This window comes from Manis pentadactyla, chromosome 14 (assembly GCF_030020395.1).
Source record: "Manis pentadactyla isolate mManPen7 chromosome 14, mManPen7.hap1, whole genome shotgun sequence".
NCBI lineage: Eukaryota > Metazoa > Chordata > Mammalia > Pholidota > Manidae > Manis > Manis pentadactyla.
In genome coordinates this window covers 11,851,398-11,876,010 of record NC_080032.1, presented here as the reverse complement: position 1 = coordinate 11,876,010, position 24,613 = coordinate 11,851,398, and the positions used below count along the sequence as shown (strand labels likewise).

At 48.4% G+C, this 24,613-nt stretch overlaps 1 long non-coding RNA gene across 1 annotated transcript; it reads right to left on the bottom strand.

Moving 5' to 3' along the window:
- Positions 1 to 508: 508 nt before the first annotated feature.
- LOC130680606 (uncharacterized) lies at positions 509 to 1,965 on the bottom strand. Its single transcript, XR_008993624.1, has 3 exons — positions 1,895 to 1,965; positions 1,319 to 1,435; positions 509 to 823 (listed from the first exon to the last, which is right to left on the bottom strand). It is a non-coding gene; the product is annotated as an uncharacterized LOC130680606 (long non-coding RNA).
- Between the last annotated feature and the right edge of the window lie 22,648 nt (positions 1,966 to 24,613).

Sequence of the window (24,613 nt, the reverse complement as noted above, 5' to 3'; positions counted from 1 at the left end):
GCTGATTTGGAGAATCCTGAACGGGGCATGCTTTGTCCTTTGTGGAAACATCAGTGTCTGTGCACCCCCTCCCACCTCGCCAGCTATCAGGCCTGGGAATAACGCTCTTTCTCACCGTGCTGGGCAGGGGTGGGTGACTCTGCCTTTCTTCAAGCCTCCTGGGGGCCCCTCTGCTGTCAGGTAGACTCCCCACAGGTCTGGCCACCATAGTGGCCGCTGTGTGGTTAGGGCCTGGAGTTGGGGGCCGGAGGCCCAGGGCTTTGAGTGATCTTTCCCTAATTACATGCTGAGTGATCTCAGGCAAGCCTCTTAACTCCGCTGAGCCTCGGTTTCCTCATCTACAAGATGGGGCCAAAACAGGACTTATCACAAAGAGTGTTGTGGCGATTAAACAGAATAGTGTTTGGAAAGTCTCAGCAATGTGCCAGGCAGACACGTGCAGCACTGCCATTATGATCACTCCAGTCAGAGCTGGCAGGGCCCTGCGGTGCCGCCTGGGATGCAAGAGTGTGTGGGCACCCCAGAGGGGAAGGGGTTGTCCAGCCCCTGCCCAAAGGAATGGACTCGGTGTCCACAGTGAGTTCCAACTCACTTTCAGTCTCTAGGTTGGTTGAGGAATAATAAATGGCTGATGGTCTTCTTACCCCCCTGCACAGAATCAGAAGGTGGGGGCTGGGCTGGTCTTCTGGGCTGGGCACCCTGGGATGGGAATGCTACCTCCCCCACGGCAGGATTTGGCATCTCAGGATGGGTTCACGTTGGCACTTCCAGCTGGGAGGGAGGATGGCTGTGCTGTGGAGACAAAGGCCTGGCTTTCCCGCCCCTGCCAAGGAAAAATGTGTTATCTTTGGGCCCAGGCAGTCTGGCCTGGGTCTCTGGCCTGGCACTGTCTGGGTGCCACCCCAGCCCCCAAGTCTGATGAAAGGCATGGGCTATGGGTAGAGGTGGCAGCCATTCAAGTGGACGCTAGCCCTCTGATCGGCTGGCGTAGGGCCAGGAAGTGGGGCTGTAGCAGTTCTCTGGTGGCTGTTGGCAGGACTGGGGACTAGGGTGCAGGGTACAGAGCTGGAGGGCGGTGCTTGGGGAGAGAGAGCTGGGCATCGGGTGGGGGCTCTGCCTCCCTTAAGCCCCATCCTCCTGCTCTGGTGTGTCAGCGTCCAGGGCCCACCCTGCCCAGGGTACCTGCAGTGGTGCGACCATGAGGGACCTCCCCAGACCTCCCTGCTCTGGCTCCTCTGCTTCCCGTCCCGCTGAGCTCGTGGCCAGGCTTGGTGGGGCTGGGCTGCGGGCAGTGTCCTCACGGGTCAGTGGCCCTTACCGCGGGGCAGTAGAAGGGTGAGGTCCCCGGACCACAGCAGAGGGGCTGCAGGGGCAGCCTCCACAGTTCCTCCTCCGCCTGCTGCCGCTGATGCTTCCCCAGCTCCAGGGGGAGAATCTGGAAGAGAGCGGGGTGAGCGGCAGCATGTACTCTTCTGTGCGCCCTCCTGTCCTCAGCCCCTGGGACACCTGATTGGGACTCCTCTCCTCTGTTCCCACGCGCCTGCGTCCTGGCATTCACCACCCTGGTGCCATTGGGGCGGCACCAAGGCAGCCGATCCTTCAGCTTTGCAGGCTCTACCCGTGGCCATCACTGGGTCAGGCATCTGCTGGGGCTCAATGATTTCCTTTTAATGAATGAATGAATGAACTAAGGTGGAGGAAGAGGTTCCCCCGGGGGCCCTGGGTAGGGAGAGCCCTAGTGTGTCATTTCTCAGGGCTGGGGAGGGGGATGCCTGGGAACTGGCCAAGGCCAGCCATGGGCTGGGGACTGTTGGGCGACCCTTGCAGGTGGGAGGTCTCTGCCTTCAGGGGCCATTTTTCCTCCCTGATGCTTCATCCCCGGACTCAGGCCCACCTGGATGTCTTCAGGTGCAGGGTGGCTCTGCCTGCTGGGAGGAGGCTCCAGCTTCTGGGAGGCGGGCAGCACAGTCCTGAGGGGACAGAATGAGTCTCACATGGGGGTCTCTGCCCCAGTCACCTGACGGTTAATGGGACGCTGAGCCCCACTCACAGAGACGGCCCCAGGGGCTCTGCTCCCAGGGGGAGTGGCCAGAACTTGGGGCGTGGTTACTCAGCCCAGTGAATGCACCTCCCCCATCTTCCCAGGTGTCTCTGCCTGCAGCCCAGCCCAGGCCGGCCTGCCCCTCCCTCCAGCCTGGGTAGGGGAACCGTGTGCGTCTAGCTTGGGAGGCAAAAGGAAATCAGAGGAGGCCCACGGGCCCTCACCTGAGCCCAAGACCAGCGTGAAGGGAATGAGGCCTCAGGTGCAAAGCTTATGGGGCACCAAAGCCTTAGTCAGCACCATAGGTAATACTTTAATGCAGTACTAAAAAAATTAAAATGAATGCAAAAATCCATGATGAACAAAAGATCAGCATTTTAAGTAAAGACAGGATCAGTAATAGTGCCATGCCACTCCATATTGGAGCACGAGGCAAAAGGAAAAATCAGTAACACTAATGCTGGCTTTCTGTAAAATGTTGATATTTTGTTCATCACGGATCTTTTAAAATACAGAATTGAAACATTATTTATGGTGGTGACCAAAGGTTTTGGCATCCCGTTAAACTTCGTGCCCGAGACGAGTGCCCCACTGACCTTCCCCTGGTCTGGGTCCTGCCCTCACCCCTTGTCAGGGGCTGGGAGAAGGTACACGTGTGTAAGGTATTTAATCTCTGTGCCTCAAGTTTCCACATCTGTCAGCCATGGACTGGAACCCCACACCTACTTCTAAAGTTGCTGAGAGGATGCTCGCATCTCTGTGCAGACGCTTGCAGCGTGGGACACACAGCAGCGCCCCTGAGGGAAGCTCTTACCGCTCCTCCTGCCTCACAGGTGGCAGGACGGGATGAGGTGGGGTAGCACTGAGTCTTCCAGGTGTTTCAGCAGGGAGCCTGTGGGGATGCCCAGTGGGAGCAGAGACGGGGAGTTTGGGGGGGAAACAGCTGGGCTTGCCAACACTCACCCGCCACCGCCCACCTCCAGCTGGGTCTTCTGCTGCCAGTGATACAGAAAAAAGATGGCAAGAGCCGCACTGAGGATCAGGGTCACGGCCACCGAGCCTGCCAGGAAGCCGGCCGCACTTCCTGGGCCCCCCTGGGGCAGGGGCTTTTCTGGAACCAAGACACCCAGGTAGGGAATGAGAGAGGGAGAGAGAAAGAGAGAGAGAGAGAGAGAGAGAGAGAGAACTCATGGAGTCAGAGAAGTGGGGAAGAAGTCATAGGATCAGACCTAAGGCAAGGGCCCTGCCCTAACCCCCCTCCCCATTTCCTTCCAGCTCTGCGAGAGGCTGTCGCAGTTTGCTGGGGGAGGCAGACCTCATTCTCTGGCACCCAGGGCCCTATAGCTCCAGACTGTTCTGATCTTGGGATCTGGCGTGTGGAGGTGAGGGTGGGGGTTGGGGAATGAAGTCAGGGAGAAGGGTGCTCAGAGATAGGGGTACCCATCCCCTCATTCCTGGCCCTGCAGGGAAGATTCCTGCTGTGGAGATTAATTTCCTTCCCCTCCCTACCCAATTAGACGAGCAAATGAACTAATTGGTGCTTTGCCCTCCCAGCTCTGGAGAGAGCAAGGGTGCGGAGGGGACAGCGGGAACCATGAGGCTGGGTGGAGAACCTCTGCAGGGAAACCAAATCGTCCAGTGTTAAAGCTGAAAACCCCAGAGGGCGGCGTCTAAGCTCACCTTCTGGCTGGACCCACCTGGCCATTGCCCAGGCCCATTGGCCTCAGTGGGGGAAGGGGCTGGAGTCCCAGCACCCTCTCTCACCTCGCTCTACAGTGGGTGGGGCACATCACCCAATCTCTCTTGGCGTTGTAAAGAAAGAGGCCTGGAAGTTTGTGAAGCTTTGTTTCAACAATTTCTCTGTCTGAGCTGGAGCCACTGGCTGTCCCCGAAAACAAGCACATCATGAGGCTGCCGGCACGGAGCCTGTGGCCAGGGACACGTGCTCCTTTGTGGCTGGCTCCGCTGGCCCGGGTGTGGACGGTGCCCGGCCTCTCCCTTTCCTCCCGCTGCTGGGCTCTGTTTCTCACCTAGGAACGTTATAGCACCCAGGCAGGAAGGGACTGGGGAGAAGATCATACATCCTCCCTTCCCTCCTTCCTCCCCACACCCTATTACATATAATTAAACACAGAGAGCACCTGACTAGAGAGGCTAAATTGCAGTTTGCAATAAACATCATGGAGCCAATTTTCCTAGAGTGGAATTGACAAGCACCTGCCTCTCTCTACTCCATCCCAGTGCCCTGAAGGAGGGGGTGTCTGGCAGAGACCCCAGCACCCGCCTGGCTCCTAGTGAGTCTGCAGCTCCTCTCTGGCCGGGCTCCTGACAGCAGTCAGAAGGAGGACCTTGCAAAGGCTGTGGTCCAGCACCTGTCCATCCACAGGTGGTGGCCCGTGGCCCTACTGGGACGACAGCGTCCGCATGTGTGTATCCCAGGGACCCCCGGACCCCGGACTCCTCCTTGGACTCTTGACCCTCCGCCAGCTCAGGCTCTCCTCTCCCTTTGAAGGCCTCTTCGGCTGGGAGACTACGACTCATTAAACAAACCTTGTCCCCTTTTCTCTAAATCTTAGAGTCTTGGCGCCCACCATAACCTCCTTCTTGGTCTCTCTTCTCTGTCCTTGGGCCTTCGTGCTTCCACTCCTGCAAACTTCCAACTCTGCTCCTCCTCTGGTTTAGCGAGCATTTATCGCGATCCGGGACTCCAGGCCCTGTTCTGGCTCTAGGCAGCGGAGACGTAAGGCACAGACCTGCCCAGGAACCACACGCTTTCCGGCCAACCTCCCTTCTGCCTCCTGGGCAGCTCGCGGCTGTGGCCGCTCCTCCCCGGCTCCGTGGCCACCGCCCTGGTCCTCATCGCCAGCATCACCTGAGCTGCTCCAACAGCCTCACTAGCCTCCTTGACCCCAGTGTCGTCCCCTCCAAGCTGTTCTCCACCCTTGGGCCTGGGTGATCTTTCTAAATGCGTCTGATCAGGCCATGACCGTGTTTAAAGTCTTCCAAGCTATCCTCGGGGCCCTTGGCGTCTGAGGCTTCGAGACCCTTGAGGACCCTGCTCCTTCTGGAGGAAGGTGCTCTTTGCTCTGCCCGCCGCATGTAGCCAGCCTGGCCAACTCCCAGTCCCCGGCGGGCAGTCCCTGCTCCTTCTCCTCCTCATTCTCAGGAGGACCTACTGTCTCTTACCAGTCTTTCTTTCCTGTTCCCTTGTTGTCAGGCCGACCCAGCCTCCGGGTTCAACCTGCGCCGCTTCTTCTTGGGGAACCTCCCTCCTTCCTCTGTGGAGTGGGTGGTATTACTCCTGTTTTAATGCCACTGTGAGCACATCCCTGGCGAGCTGGTGTCTGTCTCCCTGGTCCCTGGCACAGCACCCGGTGTGCAGGAAGTGCTTGGCAAGCGTTGATGAATCAGTGAATGTTGGCTGACTGCGGAGGGTGGGTCTGGAGGCCCACCTAGCCTCTGGATCTCACCGTCCACCAGGGGATGCCGAGTCCGCAGCACCTCAGAGCTGGACCTGGGAATTCTGTGTCTGTGAATGCAGCCCAGACCGTTGTCCCTAGGCTGGCATTTCAAAGGGCTGGGGTGGGGGTGGAGGCAGGAGGGATGTGAACAAAGGTGCCTAAGTCCACAGACTCCCTCTGGCTCATGGGGCTCAGGTGCCAGCTCAGCGGGCCGGCCCCGTGTGGATGCCTGCCCCACCATCCCCAGCCTCAGCTCCCTGCTTCTAGGTGATCACCGTTAGGGGCTCCCACCCACCACCCCCTCAGGGACTCTGGGGCCCCTTCAGCAAGAGAGGGAGGCAGCTGTCTTTATAAGGGGCCTTATATCATTAGCAATAATATATGACAAATGAGCATGTGAATGCATTTGTGTGGGCATTAGGGAAATCAAGGGCCAAAAAGGGTGGGATGCTGGGGGCAGGGCGGATCACTGGGGTTTTGTTCTCTCCAAATTGTTCTCCGTGCCTTGTCCACCTGAAGGGTCCCACCCTGGTGGGAGAGATACTAGTGGAGGGCAGATGAGAAATGGGGACAAGGGGAGGGGAGACCAGGAGGAGAAATCACCTGCGGCCTGGGGAATGGCAGGCACTGTGCTGGGTGCCTCTGCTGATCTGGGGTTTCTTTGATCCTTACATCGAGTCTGCACAATTAGATAAAGTCACTGCCAATGAGCAAAATGAGGCTCAGAGAAGTTAAGTGATTTGCCCAAGGTCACCCAGCTAGTCAGTGGCAGAGTAGATGGTGGAACCTGCATCTGTGTGATGTCCCTGGTCAAGCTGTGGGGTCTTCTCAGCAGGCCTGGTTCTTCACATGGCACGGAGCTGCCATCCCCCCGACCCTTACCAGACACTTCGCTACATATGCCCGGGCCCCCGCTTGCTTGTTTCCGAGACTCCCCTTGACAGCTGTGAGGTGGGGGCTTGGAGCTGGCCCCAGCTGGAGCCCTGGCGCTGAGCCCTCAGACAGTCTCTGGTTACACCAGGACGAATCTGTTCCCCAGCCTCAGCTCCACAGGCTTTAGGGCCAGACCAGCCACTGGCAGGCAGCCGGGCCAGCCAGCGCAGGAGTACGGGGCCTGGGAGGGCCAGACTGAGGCTAGGAGGGGTCTCTGGGGCACCTCCTGGGGGGCAGGCCCGTGCTGGTCTGAGGTGGCCCCTGCGGGCCTCATTCTACTGAGGCGCTCAGAGAGATAAGGCCAGCTGTCCAAAGTCCCGCGGCCAGGAGCGCCGCAGCCAGACTGGGCCCAGGGCAGCTTTGGAGGTTCCCCTTTTCCCTACGGTGTCAGCAGGGCCTGGTCTCTGTGTGTCCCAGGAGCCTGCACCTGTCCTGGCTCAGACCCTCAGGAGGGCCTCTGACCAGTTCCTCCCTGCCTGTCTCTGGGGTCACGCCAGGGACGCCCCTAAGCCTCAGTGCTGTCACCTTTCCTATCCCTCAGACTGAGACAGAGGAATCCCCAGGTCGGAGGTGAACACAGCCCTGGGCTCCGGTGCTGGGGGCTCTGCAGGCCGGGGGACGGTGACGGGCTTCCTGGCTCTTCTGGGACCAGACCTGCCCACTCCCCTGAGGCCCCAGCGGGGTGTGTGTGAGGAGCTCTGGGGTCTGCTTCTCCCCGGCACCCCTGCTCTCAGCCAGGCCTCTGTGGTGCTGTTCCCCAGCCTCGCTCCGTGGTGGGAAGGGAACCCAGACACCCTGCTTCACAGCATGTCCACTTGCCCTACCCACTGCCCCTCCTTCAGGTCAAGAAACAGCATGTCCCGAACCCAGGACCCATCCGCTGGTGGTGGGGAGCTTCTGACTGCACAGGCCGGTGCCCCGCAGAGGCTGGAGCTGGGGAAAGTGAAGGGCAGTGGGGCTTCTGACCCAGCCCTCCACCCCCGGGGACCAGCAGTGCTCTCCCCAGGGCCTTGTGGCCTCAGCTTCGCCCCAAGCCCCTGGCCTAGCCCCACACCCCTTCCCCACGTCTGGCCGTGCCCTCCAGCTGGCTGCACTTCTGTCTCTTTGGTTTCAATTCTTTCTTCCCAGGACGCCAAGCTGTGTGGCTGCTGTGCCATCACACTTGGGGATGGTGGGAATCTCCTCTCCCCTCCCCCAGGAGTGGACATATCCCTCTCCTGCCCAGTTTAAACCCATACAGGCAATTTCCTCCGACCCAGTGTAGTGAGGGACCCACCTGGAGACCTGGAACTGCTGCAGCCAGCCAGGGACAACCTGGCCAGCATGACTTGTTGGTTCAGCCAGGCGTCTGCCTTCTTCTTCCCTTGGGCTCCAGGGCCAGGAGGCCGGGCCCTCTGGCCTCCAGCCTGAGGCAGCCCTGGGCTGGCACTGGGGCTGAAGGTCCTGGGAGTCTCCTGGCTACCTCTTCCCTAGGGTGGGCCCCTGGCCACTCTCTCTGCCCTGGGCTGGGTTCCATTCCAGCTTTGTATCTGCCCTGGTGTGTTAGTATTGATGCAAAGAGCCTTTTCTTGTCGGCCACAGAGGTTGCGCTGGTTCTGAAGTCAGGGGACGTCCTTTTGCCATGACCGTCTTCGGGCCTCCTAGAAGGGCTCTGCAGTCCTGCCCTCTTCTCTCCCTTGCCCCTGACTTCATTTCATTTGTTTAGAGCAGACATAAATCACGGAAAGTGCTTAGCACATAGTCAATATGTAATAAATGATTGCTATTTTTGTTATTAGCTATCCAATAATGTAAATTAATGGTGGTGATGAAGTTGCTGATGACGGTGATGTTGGGGCTGATGATAATGGCAATGATATTCGTGCTCCTCTGCTTTCTGGAAGCTTGGCTTCTCTGCCTAAACTAGCACTCTGGGCCAAATTACACCTGTGACCACATTATTACAATATCAGTGTTATCTTACATGTGCTTTTACTTAAATTATCTCACTTGATGCCCCATCCCTTTGCCTCTGTTGACAGGTAACTGGTAACCTCTGTTGGTGGGTAACTGGAGGCTCAGAGAAGTTTAGAAAAATGCTCAAGATCGCACAGCTTACTGACAATGAGCTGGGAACCCAGGCGACCCAGTCCTCAGGGCAGTACTTATAATGGCCTCCATGGGGACCCGGCCTGGGTCCATTTTTATGCCCCCAGTTGCCTGTCTCCCAGTTCTTCTGCAGAGGAAGACAGGCTACCTCTGTTTTGAGTCTGTCCCTTAGCTGTATGATCTTGGACAAGTCACTCAAAGCCTCTGAGCCTCAGGGTCCGATATGTAAAAATGGGAATAACCCAGAGCTGTTGCCAGGTGTGAGTGAGGTGGCGCAGTCAGGGGCCTGAGCACAGTGCCTGTGCCCTGTCAGGGCTCAGCATGCCTTGGGCCTGGCTCCGTGGTGGGACCCTGCTCTGACCCTGCCTGTGGGCCTCTCATTCCTGCCCTCGGCTTCCCCTAGTCCCTTGCCAGTCACGATCCACAAACCCCAACATGGCTAGGCCTGTGCTGGCCTCGGGACAGGGGACAGAGCCTTCTCATCTGCGTCTGTGTGTCTGTGTGTGTGTGTGTATCTATGACACTCCTTGGCGACGGTTGAGAGCAGTCACTTCCCACTTTGCACATGGCGTCCTGACATCTGGAATGCTGCCCCCAAGATCACCAGCCCTCCCGGCCCCTCCTCTGAGCAGTTCACACCTTGAGTTATCGTTAGGACAAAAAAGGAATGCGAAGAGGCTAACTTCCCCAGAAGCTCGCCCCTCGCCCATCGCTCCTTGCCACTGGGTTTGTTCTCTGAGGCCCATCTAAGGTCAGGCCCAGCTGGAGGGAGTTACTGGGATTTCATGTACATTCCTAGGGGGAGAGGGACAATCTCTCTGTTGAGGACCCTACTAACAGGGACACGACCCCCAGCTCTCTCTGAGGAAGGGGGATGAGTGAGGGGTAGCACCCAGACAACTGGGGTGGGCTCGAGGCACAGGGAAGCCGTTTATCTGTCACATACCCTGCGGGCCAGCCGCTCCCTTCCACCCCTTCTGGGCACCCCCTTCTCACTCCGCACCAGTTCCTAACACTTCCCACCCCATAAAGCAGGGCAGCTGCAGTCCCAGTCTTCGAACATCACTAGAATTATTAATATTCTAACATTAAAGTGCAGCATGATGGGGAGGGAAGTGCTCCCTGCCTGGATGATGGTGGCGGGGCTGGCAGTGTGTTTAGGAGCTCCGGATTCTCTCAGAACACTTAGATCCTCCTTTGTCAACACCCCCTGCTGCCCCCGGGGCCACTGTCCAGCACCCAGCAGGAGACCTGGGCAGAGCCAGCGGCCCCAGACTCTGTACCCACAGAAACCAAACCTCACTGGCCTGGGGGCAGTGGTGCCGAGCCTCAGCCAGGTCTCTCTAGCTGCCTTCCCATTCCCAGCCGCTGGGCGCTATGCAGCGACTCCCACATTGATGGGGCCTAGAGTGGGAATTCCCAAGGATCTGGGTGGCCCCGAGGGGTCCCCTCTCTCTGCTAGCCTGGTAGGGGCTCTCCCAAGGACAGCCTGCCTTTCCAGGGCCGGGGGTAATCGGGTATGAGAGACAATGGCAGTAAGGTGGTCAAGGGTGAGTGACCCTGCCTCCCTGTGGCAAAATGGAAGTATGCATAAAACATTTCTGCCCAATACTGAAGTCCAGTGCTTGACACAAAGGAAAGTACTTTTATGATTGAGATCAAAGTGAACTAGCCACTTTTTGTGATGGATTGCTATTTCACTTGAAAAAAAATAGCTGATAGACAAGGTATAGTTATTCCAACTTGGGTATTTTTCAGACTTTTTTTTCCAAAGAAGAATCAAATGAGCCTGTCCTTTCAAAGAAAACAGTTGAGAGTATATATTGCCAATGATAAAATTCAAGCAGAATTTTTAAATTAGTCATTAGTATCTCTACCAATCTCATCGTAAAAGTTTTAAAGTGCTGGGAAGCTATCAAGTTCACAGTTAAACGGACCAGTCTTTCCAGTTTGTCTGAGACTGTTCCAATTTTAACACCTGAATTCCCACAATCCAGTCCAGGCAAATCAGTACAGTGGATCAGCAGATCAGAGTGGCCAGGGGAACGGAAGTGGGGTTGAGCATGTGCCATTAGCTTCTATAAGGCTGTACTTGAACTGCCCTTTGTTCTGAGGGGTTTATTTCACCCATAATAGACCGTGTTGACTTCAAATCAGTCCCTTTGCTTGTGGGGTGATAGCTAGAATAATAGAGCTCATTAGGAGTCGCCCTTTTCAAATGGAAATCGTCCTGTCTTTGTGGAGGGTGACTGGAGAACCTTCATAGAATTAATGGCTGCATCCTCCCTTCTCTCCACGACTCTGGGCCCTTGCTCCCTTCTGGACGGAGATGGGGAGAGCGTGAGGGAGAGAAAAATTAAAGGGATACGCACGTTGCTCTTCTGTGTACAATCTGAAAATGAGTTAACCATAGATATTCAGAAAACACTGAGTCTTAAGGGACTGAGGCCCCCATTTCTGCCCCTCAAATAATAACTTAAGAAGACAGTAGAGCTGGAGCCAAGATGGCGGCATGAATAGAGCAGCAGAAATCTCCTCCCAAAATCACATATGTCTATGAAAATATAACAAAGACAACCCTTCCTAGAATAAAGACCAGAGGACACAGGACAATATCCAGACCACATCCGCACCTGAGAGAACCCAGCGCCTCGCAAAGGGGGTGAGATACAAGCCCCGGCCCCGCGGGAGCCGAGCGCCCCTCCCCCCAGCTCCCGGCGGGAGAAGAGCAGGCAGAGCGGGAGGGAGACGGAGCCCAGGACTGCCGAACACCCAGCCCCAGCCATCCGGGCCAGAGCGCAGACACAGTGTGTGCGCAGGGCCCTGGATACTAGGGAACAAGGCAGCAAGAACAGTGAGCGGGCACCAGAGGCCTGGCGCCGGAGGACATAAGAAAAGTGAGTGGCCATTTTTTTTTTTTTGCTGTTTTCTTTTGGCGAGCGCTTTTTGGAAGTCTTAAAGGGATAGGGACCCCAATACTAGGGAAACAGGGCAGCAAGACCGGTGAGCAGATGCCTGAGGCTGGCTCCAGAGAATAAAGAAAAACGAGTGGCCATTTTTTATTTATATTTTTATTTTTTTCATTAAAAATTTTTTTTCTTTGTTTTGTGTTTTTTTTTGTCTTTTTTGTGGTCGTTTTGTTTTGGAGGGTGCTTTTTGGAAGTCTTAAAGGGGCAGGGCGGGTCACTTAATCCAGAGGTAGGGAATCCGGGATCTCTGGGCACCCTAACCCCTGGGCTGCAGGGAGCAGGGAGGCTCCTTACGGAGATAAATAGCCTCCCAGCAGCTCCTGCTCCAACGCGACTCCACCATTTTGGAGTAGCTGCCCGAGCCAGGCCACGCCCACGGCAACAGCGGAGATTAACTCCATAGCAGCCGGGCAGGAAGCAGAAGCCCTGTCTGCGCGCAGCTGCGCAGCACAAGCCACTAGAGGTCGCTGTTCTCCCAAGAGAGGAGGGCCACAAACCAACAAGAAAGGAAGTCCTTCCAGCCGTCACTCGTCCCAGTTCTGCAGACTATTCCTATCACCATGAAAAGGCAAAGCTACAGGCAGACAAAGATCACAGAGACAACACCAGAGAAGGAGACAGACCTAACCAGTCTCCCTGAAAAAGAATTCAAAATAAGAATCATAAACATGCTGACAGAGATGCAGAGAAATACGCAAGAGAAATGGGATGAAGTCCGGAAAGAGATCACAGATGCCAGAAAGGAGATCGCAGAAATGAAACAAACTCTGGAAGGGTTTATAAGCAGAATGGATAGGACGCAAGAGGCCATTGATGGAATTAAAACCAAAGAACAGGAACGCATAGAAGCTGACATAGAGAGAGATAAAAGGATCTACAGGAATGAAACAAAGTTAAGAGAACCATGTGACCAATCCAAAAGGAACAATATCCATATTATAGGGGTTCCAGAAGAAGAAGAGAGAGGAAAAGAGATGGAAAGTATCTTGGAAGAAATAATTGCTGAAAACTTCCCCAAACTGGGGGAGGAAATAATCGAACAGACCACGGAAATACACAGAACCCCCAACAGAAAGGATCCAAGGAGGACAACACCAAGACACATAATAATTAAAATGGCAAAGATCAAGGACAAGGAAAGAGTTTTACCACCAACGAAATTGAAGTGGTAATCAAAAAACTACCAAAGAACAAAACCCCTGGGCCAGATGGATTTACCTTGGAATTTTATCAGACATACAGGGAAGACATAATACCCATTCTCCTTAAAGTTTTCCAAAAAATAGAGGAGGAGAGGATACTCCCAAACTCATTCTATGAAGCTAACATCACCCTAATACCAAAACCAGGCAAAGACCCCACCAAAAAAGAAAACTACAGACCGATATCCCTGATGAAAGTAGATGCAAAAATACTCAACAAAATATTAGCAAACCGAATTCAAAAATACATCAAAAGGATCAAACACCATGACCAGTGGGATTCATCCTAGGGATGCAAGGATGGTACACATTCGAAAGTCCATCAACATCATCCACCACATCAACAAAAAGAAAGACAAAAACCATATGATCATCTCCATAGATGCTGAAAAAGCATTTGACAAAGTTCAACATCCATTTATGATAAAAACTCTCAGCAAAATGGGAATAGAGGGCAAGTACCTCAACATAATAAAGGCCATCTATGATAAACCGACAGCCAACATTATATTGAACAGCGAGAAGCTGAAAGCATTTCTTCTGAGATCGGGAACTAGACAGGGATGCCCACTCTCCCCACTGTTATTTAACATAGTACTGGAGGTCCTAGCCACGGCAATCAGACAAAACAAAAAAATACAAGGAATCCAGATTGGTAAAGAAGAAGTTAAACTGTCACTATTTGCAGATGACATGATACTGTACATAAAAAACCCTATAGACTCCACCCCAAAACTACTAGAACTGATATCAGAATACAGCAAAGTTGCAGGATACAAAATCAACACACAGAAATCTGTGGCTTTCCTATACACTAACAATGAACCAACAGAAAGAGAAATCAGGAAAACAACTCCATTCACAACTGCATCAAAAAAAATAAAATAACTAGGAATAAACCTAACCAAAGAAGTGAAAGACTTATACTCTGAAAACTACAAGTCCCTCTTAAGAGAAATTAAAGGGGACACTAACAGATGGAAACTCATCCCATGCTCATGGCTAGGAAGAATTAATATCGTCAAAATGGCCATCCTGCCCAAAGCAATATACAGATTTGATGCAATCTCTATGAAACTACCAGCAACATTCTTCAATGAACTGGAACAAATAATTCAAAAATTCATATGGAAACACCAAAGACCCCGAATAGCCAAAGCAATCCTGAGAAAGAAGAATAAAGTAGGGGGGATCTCACTCCCCAACTTCAAGCTCTACTATAAAGCCATAGTAATCAAGGCAATTTGGTACTGGCACAAGAGCAGAGCCACAGACCAATGGAACAGACTAGACAATCCAGACATTAACCCAGACATATATGGTCAATTAATATTTGATAAAGGAGCCATGGACATACAATGGCGAAATGACAGTCTCTTCAACAGATGGTGCTGGCAAAACTGTACAGCTACATGTAGGAGAATGAAACTGGACCATTGTCTAACCCCATATACAAAAGTAAACTCAAAATGGATCAAAGACCTGAATGTAAGTCATGAAACCATTAAACTCTTGGAAGAGAACATAGGCGAAAACCTCTTAGACATAAACATGAGTGACCTCTTCTTGAACATATCTCCCCGGGCAAGGAAAACAACAGCAAAAATGAGTAAGTGGGACTATATTAAGCTGAAAAGCTTCTGTACAGCGAAAGACACCATCAATAGAACAAAAAGGAACCCTACAGTATGGGAGAATATCTTTGAAAATGACACATCCGATAAAGGCTTGACGTCCAGAATATATAAAGAGCTCACACGCCTCAACAAACAAAAAACAAATAACCCAATTAAAAAATGGGCAAAGGAACTGAACAGATGGTTCTCCAAAAAAGAAATACAGATGGCCAACAGACACATGAAAAGATGCTCCACATCGCTAATTATCAGAGAAATGCAAATTAAAACTACAATGAGGTATCACCTCACACCAGTAAGGATGGCTACCATCCAAAAGACAAACAACAACAAATGTTGGCGAGGCTGTGGAGAAAGGGGAACCCTCCTACACTGCTGGTGGGAATGTAAACTTGTTCAACCATTGTGGAAAGCAGTATGGAGGTACATCAAAATGCTCAAAACAGACTTACCATTTGACCCAGGAATTGCACTCCTAGGAATTTACCCTAAGAATGCAGCAATCAAGTTTGAGAAAGACAGATGCACCCCTATGTTTATCGCAGCACTATTTACAATAGCCAAGAATTGGAAGCAACCTAAATGTCCATCGATAGATGAATGGATAAAGATGTGGTACATATACACAATGGAATACTACTCAGCCATAAGAAAAGGGCAAATCCTACCATTTGCAGCAACATGGATGGAGCTGGAGGGTGTTATGCTCAGTGAAACAAGCCAAGCAGAGAAAGAGAAATACCAAATGATTTCACTCATCTGTGGAATATAAGAACAAAGGAAAAACTGAAGGAACAAAATAGCAGCAGAATCACAGAACTCAAGAATGGACTAACAGGTACCAAAGGGAAAGGGACTGGGGAGGATGGGTGGGTAGGGAGGGATAAGGGGGGGAGAAGTAGAGGGGTATTAAGATTAGCATGCATGGGGGGGTGGGAGAAAGGGGAAGGCTGTACAACACAGAGAAGGCAAGTAGTGATTCTACAACATTTGCTATGCTAATGGACAGTGACTGTAAAGGGGTTTATAGGGGAGACCTGGTAAAGGGGAGAGCCTAGTAAATGTAATATTCATCATGTAATGTAGATTAATGACACACACACACAAAAAAAAGGCAGTTCCTGTGTGGAGACCACCAATGAGTTCTACACAAGGGTATAAAGGGCATATAAAAGTGTAGGCAAAGGGTCTGTTTGCGTTTATACAGAAGATCAAAGCCTAATTGGGCTACCCCAAAAATGAACTAAGATACGATATGAAAGAGAACTCCCAACATCAGCACTCGGTGGAAGACTTATGCCAGAAGATGATCATCAAAAAACCCCAACAAAGATCCACGCACTGCTACAGCTGTAGATGCACTCATCCCACCAGCTCCTGGACTTGCCATGGGAATGAAGGAGATATCTAAGCTGGCCTGTGCATACAGTAAAACAACAAATTGGACTGGATCTATACTGTTGGAACTCAACCAAGAATTAGGAGAAGTGCAAATTGTAGCGCTCCAAAATCTTACAACTACAGACTATTTACGGTTAAAAGAACATAAGGGAGGGGTCGGAGCCAACATGGCGGCGTGAGTAGGACAGTGGGAATCTCCTCCCAAAAACATATATACTTTTGAAAATACAACAAACACAACTAGCCCTAAAAGAGAGACCAGAAGACGCAGGACAGTGGCCAGACTGCAGCTACACCAGCGAGAACCCAGCGACTGGTGAAAGGGGTAAGATACAAGCCCCGGCCCGGCGGGACCCGAGCGCCCCTCCCCCCAGCTCCCGGCGGGAGAACAATAGGCAGAGCGGGAGGGAGACGGAGCCCAGGACTGCCGAACACCCAGCCCCAGCCATCCGGGCCAGAGCGCAGACACAGTACATGCCCAGGGGGCCCTGGATACTGGGGGTACAGGGAGTAAGACCTCTGAGCGGGTGCTGAAGCTGATGCCCCTGTGACAAAGAAAAGCGGGGGCTTTTTGAAAGTCTTAAAGGGACAGGGACTTAACAGCTTGACGGAAACAACCCAGGTCACAGTACAGCAGCTGGAAATTACAGGGAAAACCGGGTGCACTAACCCCCTGGGCAACAGCTCTGAGACCCCTCACGGAGGCAAACAGTCAAGCAGCCCCCCCATCCATCACCCCACCGGGCGCTGCGAAAGCAGAGAAGCAGCCTGAGACAAATTCCGCCCACAGAAAGGGAAATTTCTCCCTCCCGGCCAGGCAAGACACAAAGACCCAGTCTACACGCAATTACCCCACACAAGCCACTAGGGGTCGCAGTTGCCCCAGTAAAGAAAGGCCAGTAGTAAGTGAAAAGTTTGGCCCTCCCAGCTGACAGTCAATAGCACCTGTCAACATGAAAAGGCAAAAAAATATGATCCAGACAAGACTAACCCAGACAGCTTCGGCATCTGCTACATCTTCCCCTGAGAAGGAATCTGGGGAGATAGATTTAGCCAGTCTACCTGAAAAAGAATTCAAAACAAAAGTCATAACCATGCTGATGGACTTGCAGAGAAATATGCAAGAACTAAGGAAGGAGAACTCAGAACTAAAACAAGCTCTGGAAGGACTTCAAAACAGAATGGACGAGATGCAAGAGACCATTAATGGACTAGAAAACAGAGAACAGGAACGCAGAGAAGCTGATGCAGAGAGAGATAAAAGGATCTCCAGGAATGAAAGAATTTTAAGAGAGCTGAGTGATCAATATAAAAGGAATAATATAAGAATCATAGGCATTCCAGAAGAAGTAGAGAGAGAAAAGGGGATAGAAAATGTCTTTGAAGAAATAATTGCTGAAAATTTCCCCAAACTAGGGGAAGAAATGGCCTCTCAGACCACAGAGGTACACAGAACTCCCATGACAAGGGATCCAAGGAGGGCAACACCAAGACACATAATAATTAAAATGGCAAAGATCAAAGACAAGGACAAAGTATTACAAGCAGCCAGAGAGAAAAAAAAGGTTACCTACAAAGGAAAACCCATCAGGCTATCATCAGACTTCTCAACAGAAACCCTACAGGCCAGAAGAGAATGGCATGATATACTTAATGCAATGAAACAGAAGGGCCTCGAACCAAGACTACTGTATCCAGCATGAATATCATTTAAATATGAAGGAGGGATTAAACAATTCCCAGACAAGCAAAAGTTGAGGGAATTTGCCTCCCACAAACCACCTCTACAGGGCATCCTACAGGGACTGCTCTAGATGGGAGCACTCCTAAAAAGAGCACACAACAAAACACCCAACATATGAAGAAGGGAGGAGGAGGAATAAGAAGGGAGAGAAATAAAGAATCATCAGATTGTGTTTATAATAGCTCAACAAGCGAGTTAAGTTAGACAGTAAGACAGTAAAGAAGCTAACCCTAAACCTTTGGTAACCACAAACTTAAAGCCTGCAATGGCAATAAATTCATACCTTTCAATAATCACCCTAAATGTAAATGGACTGAATGCACCAATCAAAAGACACAGAGTAATAGAATGGATAAAAAAGCAAGATCCATCCATATGCTGCTTACAAGAGACTCACCTCAAACCCAAAGACACGCACAGACTTAAAGTCAAGGGATGGAAAAAGATATTTCAAGCAAACAACAGAGAGAAGAAAGCAGGTGTTGCAATTCTGGTATCAGACAAAACAGACTTCAAAATAAAGAAAGTAACAAAAGACAAAGAAGGACATTACATAATGATAAAGGGCTCAGTCCATCAAGAGGATATAACCATTATAAATATATATGCACCCAATACAGGAGCACCAACATACCTGAAACAAATATTAACAGAACTAAAGGAGGAAATAGAACGCAATGCATTCATTCTAGGAGACTTCAACACACCACTCACTCCAAAGGACAGATCCACCAGACAGAAAATAAGTAAGGACACAGAGGCACTGAACAACACACTAGAACAGATGGACCTAATAGACATCTACAGAACTCTACATCCAAAAGCAACAGGATACACGTTCTTCTCAAGTGCACATGGAACATTCTCCAGAATAGACCACATACTAGGACACAAAAAGAGCCTCAGTAAATTCCAAAAGATTGAAATCCTACCAACCAACTTTTCAGACCACAAAGGCATTAAACTAGAAATAAACTGTTCAAAGAAAGCAAAAAGGCTCACAAACACATGGAGGCTAAACAACACGCTCCTAAATAATCAATGGATCGATGACCAAATCAAAATGGAGATCCAGCAATATATGGAAACAAATGACAACAACAACACTAAGCCCCAACTTCTGTGGGACGCAGCAAAAGCAGTCTTAAGAGGAAAGTATATAGCACTCCAAGCATATTTTAAAAAGGAAGAGCAATCCCAAATGAACGGTCTAATGTCACAACTATCAAAATTGGAAAAAGAAGAACAAATGAGGCCTAAGGTCAGCAGAAGGAGGGACATAATAAAGATCAGAGAAGAAATAAATAAAATTGAGAAGAATAAAACAATAGCAAAAATCAATGAAACCAAGAGCTGGTTCTTCGAGAAAATAAACAAAATAGATAAGCCTCTAGCCAGACTTATTAAGAGGAAAAGAGAGTCAACACAAATCAACAGTATCAGAAATCAGAAAGGAAAAATCACAACAGATCCCGCAGAAATACAAAGAATTATTAGAGACTACTATGAAAACCTATATGCTAACAAGCTGGGAAACCTAGGAGAAATGGACAACTTCCTAGAAAAATACAACCTTCCAAGACTGACCCAAAAAGAAACAGAAAATCTAAACAGACCAATTACCAGCAACGAAATTGAAGCGGTAATCAAAAAACTACCAAAGAACAAAACCCCCGGGCAAGATGGATTTACCACGGAATTTTATCAGACATACAGGGAAGACATAATACCCATTCTCCTGAAAGTTTTCCAAGAAATAGAAGAGGAGGGGATACTCCCAAACTCATTCTATGAAGCTAACATCACCCTAATACCAAAACCAGGCAAAGACACCACCAAAAAAGAAAACTACAGACCAATATCCCTGATGAACGTAGACGCAAAAATACTCAACAAAATTTTAGCAAACCGAATTCAAAAATACATCAAAACCATCGTATACCATGACCAAGTGGGATTCATCCCAGGGATGCAAGGATGGCACAACATTCGAAAGTCCATCAATATCATCCACCACGTCAACAAAAAGAAAGACAAAAACCACATGATCATCTCCATAGATGCTGAAAAAGCATTTGACAAAGTTCAACATCCATTCATGATAAAAACTCTCAGCAAAATGGGAATAGAGGGCAAGTACCTCAACATAATAAAGGCCATCTATGAAAAACCCACAGCCAACATTATATTGAATAGCGAGAAGCTGAAAGCATTTCCGCTGAGATCGGGAACTAGACAGGGATGCCCACTCTCTCCACTGTTATTTAACATAGTACTGGAGGTCCTAGCCACGGCAATCAGACAAAACAAAAAAATACAAGGAATCCAGATTGGCAAAGAAGAAGTCAAACTGTCACTATTTGCAGATGACATGATACTGTACATAAAAAACCCTAAAGACTCCACCCCAGAACTACTAGAACTGATATCGGAATACAGCAAAGTTGCAGGATACAAAATCAACACACAGAAATCTGTGGCTTTCCTATATACCAACAATGAACCAACAGAAAGAGAAATCAGGAAAACAACTCCATTCACAATTGCATCAAAAAAAATAAAATACCTAGGACTAAACCTAACCAAAGAAATGAAAGACTTATATTCTGAAAACTACAAGTCACTCTTAAAAGAAATTAAAGGGGACACTAACAGATGGAAACGCATCCCATGCTCATGGCTAGGAAGAATTAATATCGTCAAAATGGCCATCCTGCCCAAAGCAATATACAGATTTGATGCAATCCCTATGAAACTACCAGCAACATTCTTCAATGAACTGGAACAAATAATTCAAAAATTCATATGGAACCACCAAAGACCCCGAATAGCCAAAGCAATCCTGAGAAAGAAGAATAAAGTAGGGGGGATCTCACTCCCCAACTTCAAGCTCTATTATAAAGCCATAGTAATCAAGACAATTTGGTACTGGCACAAGAACAGAGCCACAGACCAATGGAACAGACTAGACAATCCAGACATTAACTCAGACATATATGGTCAATTAATATTTGATAAAGGAGCCATGGACATACAATGGCGAAATGACAGTCTCTTCAACAGATGGTGCTGGCAAAACTGGACAGCTACATGTAGGAGAATGAAACTGGACCATCGTCTAAACCCATATACAAAAGTAAACTCAAAATGGATCAAAGACCTGAATGTAAGTCATGAAACCATTAAACTCTTGGAAGAAAACATAGGCAAAAACCTCTTAGACATAAACATGAGTGACCTCTTCTTGAACATATATCCCCGGGCAAGGAAAACAACAGCAAAAATGAACAAGTGGGACTATATTAAGCTGAAAAGCTTCTGTACAGCAAAAGACACCATCAATAGAACAAAAAGGAACCCTACAGTATGGGAGAATATCTTTGAAAATGACACATCCGATAAAGGCTTGACGTCCAGAATATATAAAGAGCTCACACGCCTCAACAAACAAAAAACAAATAACCCAATTAAAAAATGGGCAAAGGAACTGAACAGACGGTTCTCCAAAAAAGAAATACAGATGGCCAACAGACACATGAAAAGATGCTCCACATTGCTAATTATCAGAGAAATGCAAATTAAAACTACAATGAGGTATCACCTCACACCAGTAAGGATGGCTACCATCCAAAAGACAAACAACAACAAATGTTGGCGAGGCTGTGGAGAAAGGGGAACCCTCCTACACTGCTGGTGGGAATGTAAGTTAGTTCAACCATTGTGGAAAGCAGTATGGAGGTACATCAAAATGCTCAAAACAGACTTACCATTTGACCCAGGAATTGCACTCCTAGGAATTTACCCTAAGAATGCAGCAATCAAGTATGAGAAAGATCAGTGCACCCCTATGTTTATCGCAGCACTATTTACAATAGCCAAGAATTGGAAGCAACCTAAATGTCCATCGATAGATGAATGGATAAAGAAGATGTGGTACATATACACAATGGAATACTACTCAGCCATAAGAAAAGGGCAAATCCAACCATTTGCAGCAACATGGATGGAGCTGGAGGGTATTTTGCTCAGTGAAACAAGCCAAGCAGAGAAAGAGAAATACCAAATGATTTCACTCATCTGTGGAATATAAGAACAAAGGAAAAACTGAAGGAACAAAACAGCAGCAGAATCACAGAACTCAAGAATGGACTAACAGGTACCAAAGGGAAAGGGACTGGGGAGGATGGGTGGGTAGGGAGGGATAAGGGGGGGAGAAGTAGGGGGGTATTAAGATTAGCATCCATAGCGGGGTGGGAGAAAGGGGAGGGCTGTACAACACAGAGAAGACAAGTAGTGATTCTACAACAGGTTGCTACGCTGATGGACAGTGACTGTAAAGGAGTATATAGGGGGGACCTGGTATAGGGGAGAGCCTAGTAAACAAAGTATTCGTCATGTAAGTGTAGATTAATGATTAAAAAAAAATGCAGTTCCTATGTGGTGACCTCTAATGAGTTCTACACAATGATATAAAGGACATATAAAAGTGTAGGCAAAGGGTCTGTTTGTGTTTATACAGAGGATCAAAGCCTAATTGGGCTACCCCAAAAATGAACTAAGATACGATATGAAAGAGAACTTCCAACATCAGCACTCTCGGGAAGACTCATGCCAGAAGATGATCATCAAAAAACCCCAACAAAAATCCACGCACTGCTACAGCTGTAGATGCACTCATCCCACCAGCTCCTGGACTTGCCATGGGAATGAAGGAGATATCTAAGCTGGCCTGTGCATACAGTAAAACAACAAATTTGACTGGATCTATACTGTTGGAACTCAACCAAGAATTAGGAGAAGTGCAAATTGTAGCGCTCCAAAATCTTACAACTACAGACTATTTACTGTTAAAAGAACATATGGGATGTGAACAGTGCCCAGGAATGGGTTGTTTTAATTTGTCTGATTTTTCTCAAACTATTCAAATTCAGTTAGATAATAACCATCATATCATTGATAAGTTTTCACAAATGCCTAGGGTGCCTAACTGGTTTTCTTGGTTTCACTGGAGATGGCTGGTAATTACAGGTATGCTTTGGTTATGTAACTGTACTCCTATTATGTTAATGTGTGTGCGCAATTTAAGTAGTAGCTTAAAATCTATACATGCTGAAGTTACTCTACAAGAAGATATGTCAAAGAAATAATCAATCTTCCCATGTTTTCTCCCGCCTGCTACTTCTATAGCTTTTCTTCTTCCTTCCTCATTACAACGAATTCTTAAATAGAATTCGTGCCTCATATCAAATTTACTGAGTATCATAACTCCTCCAAGTGGTAAAGATACCTCAAGACAAATGCTGGGCATAGAAGCCACAGGGCATAAATATGCAAAGAAATAAAAAGCTAACCATTTCAAACAATAAGGCTTCTCTCTCACTTACCAACTTAACATTTCCCTGTATGGCCCCGGAAGATGACTGGTTAGCCAGAGACGGGTAAGATTCCTCAAGGGAGGAACAACCTAAGACAGGCACAGTCACAGGGGGGTCATCAGGTGAGAAATTGGGGATCAACAGAGGTGAGGCTTAGAACCTCACCCTCCCTGTTCTGAGAGAAATCTTCTGCATATGTGGATGTTTTATTGCCCTTGTCTAGCTTGGATTAACACATAGTCTACAGGCACACACCTGATCATCTACATTTGCTCTCTTACAACACTAAACTATGTTTTCTACCTTTATGTTGTATCTACCTACCACTCCAGCATTTTATTAAAAATAATAAAGAGAGAAATGTGGTATCCACATATAAATCAAGTATAAAAATCAAATGTGTATTCATATTTGAACTGACTGTTTATAGTTCATAATGCATGAGCAAAACCAAAAGTTTCTGTGATGACTGCCCTTGTACGGTTCACCATGTAACTTATTCACTATGTAAGAATTTGTTCTCCATGTAAGAACTTGTTCGTTATACTTCAGAAGATTGGAGACTGACGAAAATTAGGCTTGGGGTGGATTAATGATTGTGCATTGAGCATTGACTCCCCTATACAGAATTTTATTGTTGTTAACAACCATTTGATCAATAAATATGAGAGATGCCCTAACAACAACAACCAAAAAAAAGTACACACTTCTAATTGTAAAATAAATAAGTAACCGGGATGTAATGTATAGCATAAGGAATATAGTCAAAATATTCTAACAACTTGGTATGGTGATAGCTGGAACCTAGAATTATCATGTATATAAATGTTGAATCACTGTGTTGTACACCTGAAACTAATGTAATGTAATACTGTGTGTCAACTACCCTTCAATAAAAAATAATTATCTAAAAAAAAAAAAAAAAAAAAAAAGAACATAAGGGATGTGAACATTCCCCAGGAATGGGTTGTTTTAATTTGTCTGATTTCTCTCAGACTGTTCAAGTTCAGTTGGACAATATCCACCATATCATCGATAAGTTTTCACAAATGCCTAAGGTGCCTAACTGGTTTTCTTGGTTTCACTGGAGATGGCTGGTAATTACAGGTATGCTTTGGTTATGTAACTATACTCCTATTATGTTAATGTGTGTGCGCAATTTAAGTAGTAGCTTAAAACCTATACATGCTGAAGTTACTCTACAAGAAGATATGTCAAAGAAATAATCAATCTTCCCAGGTTTTCTTCTGCCTGCTACTTCTATAGCTTTTCTTCTTCCTTCCTAATTACAACCCTTAAATAGAACTCGTGCCACATGTCGAATTTACCGAGTATCATAATTCTTCCAAGTGGTAAAGACACCTCAAGACAAATGCTGGGCATAGAAGCCACAGGGCATAAATATGCAAAGAAGTAAAAAGCTAACCTTTTCAAACAATAAGGCTTCCCTCTCACTTACCAACTTTACATTTCCCTATATGGCCCCAGAAGATAACTGGTTAGCCAGAGACAGGTAAGATTCCTCAAGGGAGGAACAACCTAAGACAGGCACAGTCGCAGGGGGGCCATCAGGTGAGAAATTGGGGATCAACAGAGGTGAGGCTTAGAACCTCACCCCCCTGTCCTGAGAGAAATCTTCTGCATCCGTCGATGTTTTATTGCCCTGGTCTAGCTTGGATTAACACATAGTCTACAGGCACACACCTGATCATCTACATTTGCTCTCTTACAACACTAAACTATGTTTTCAACCTTTATCTTT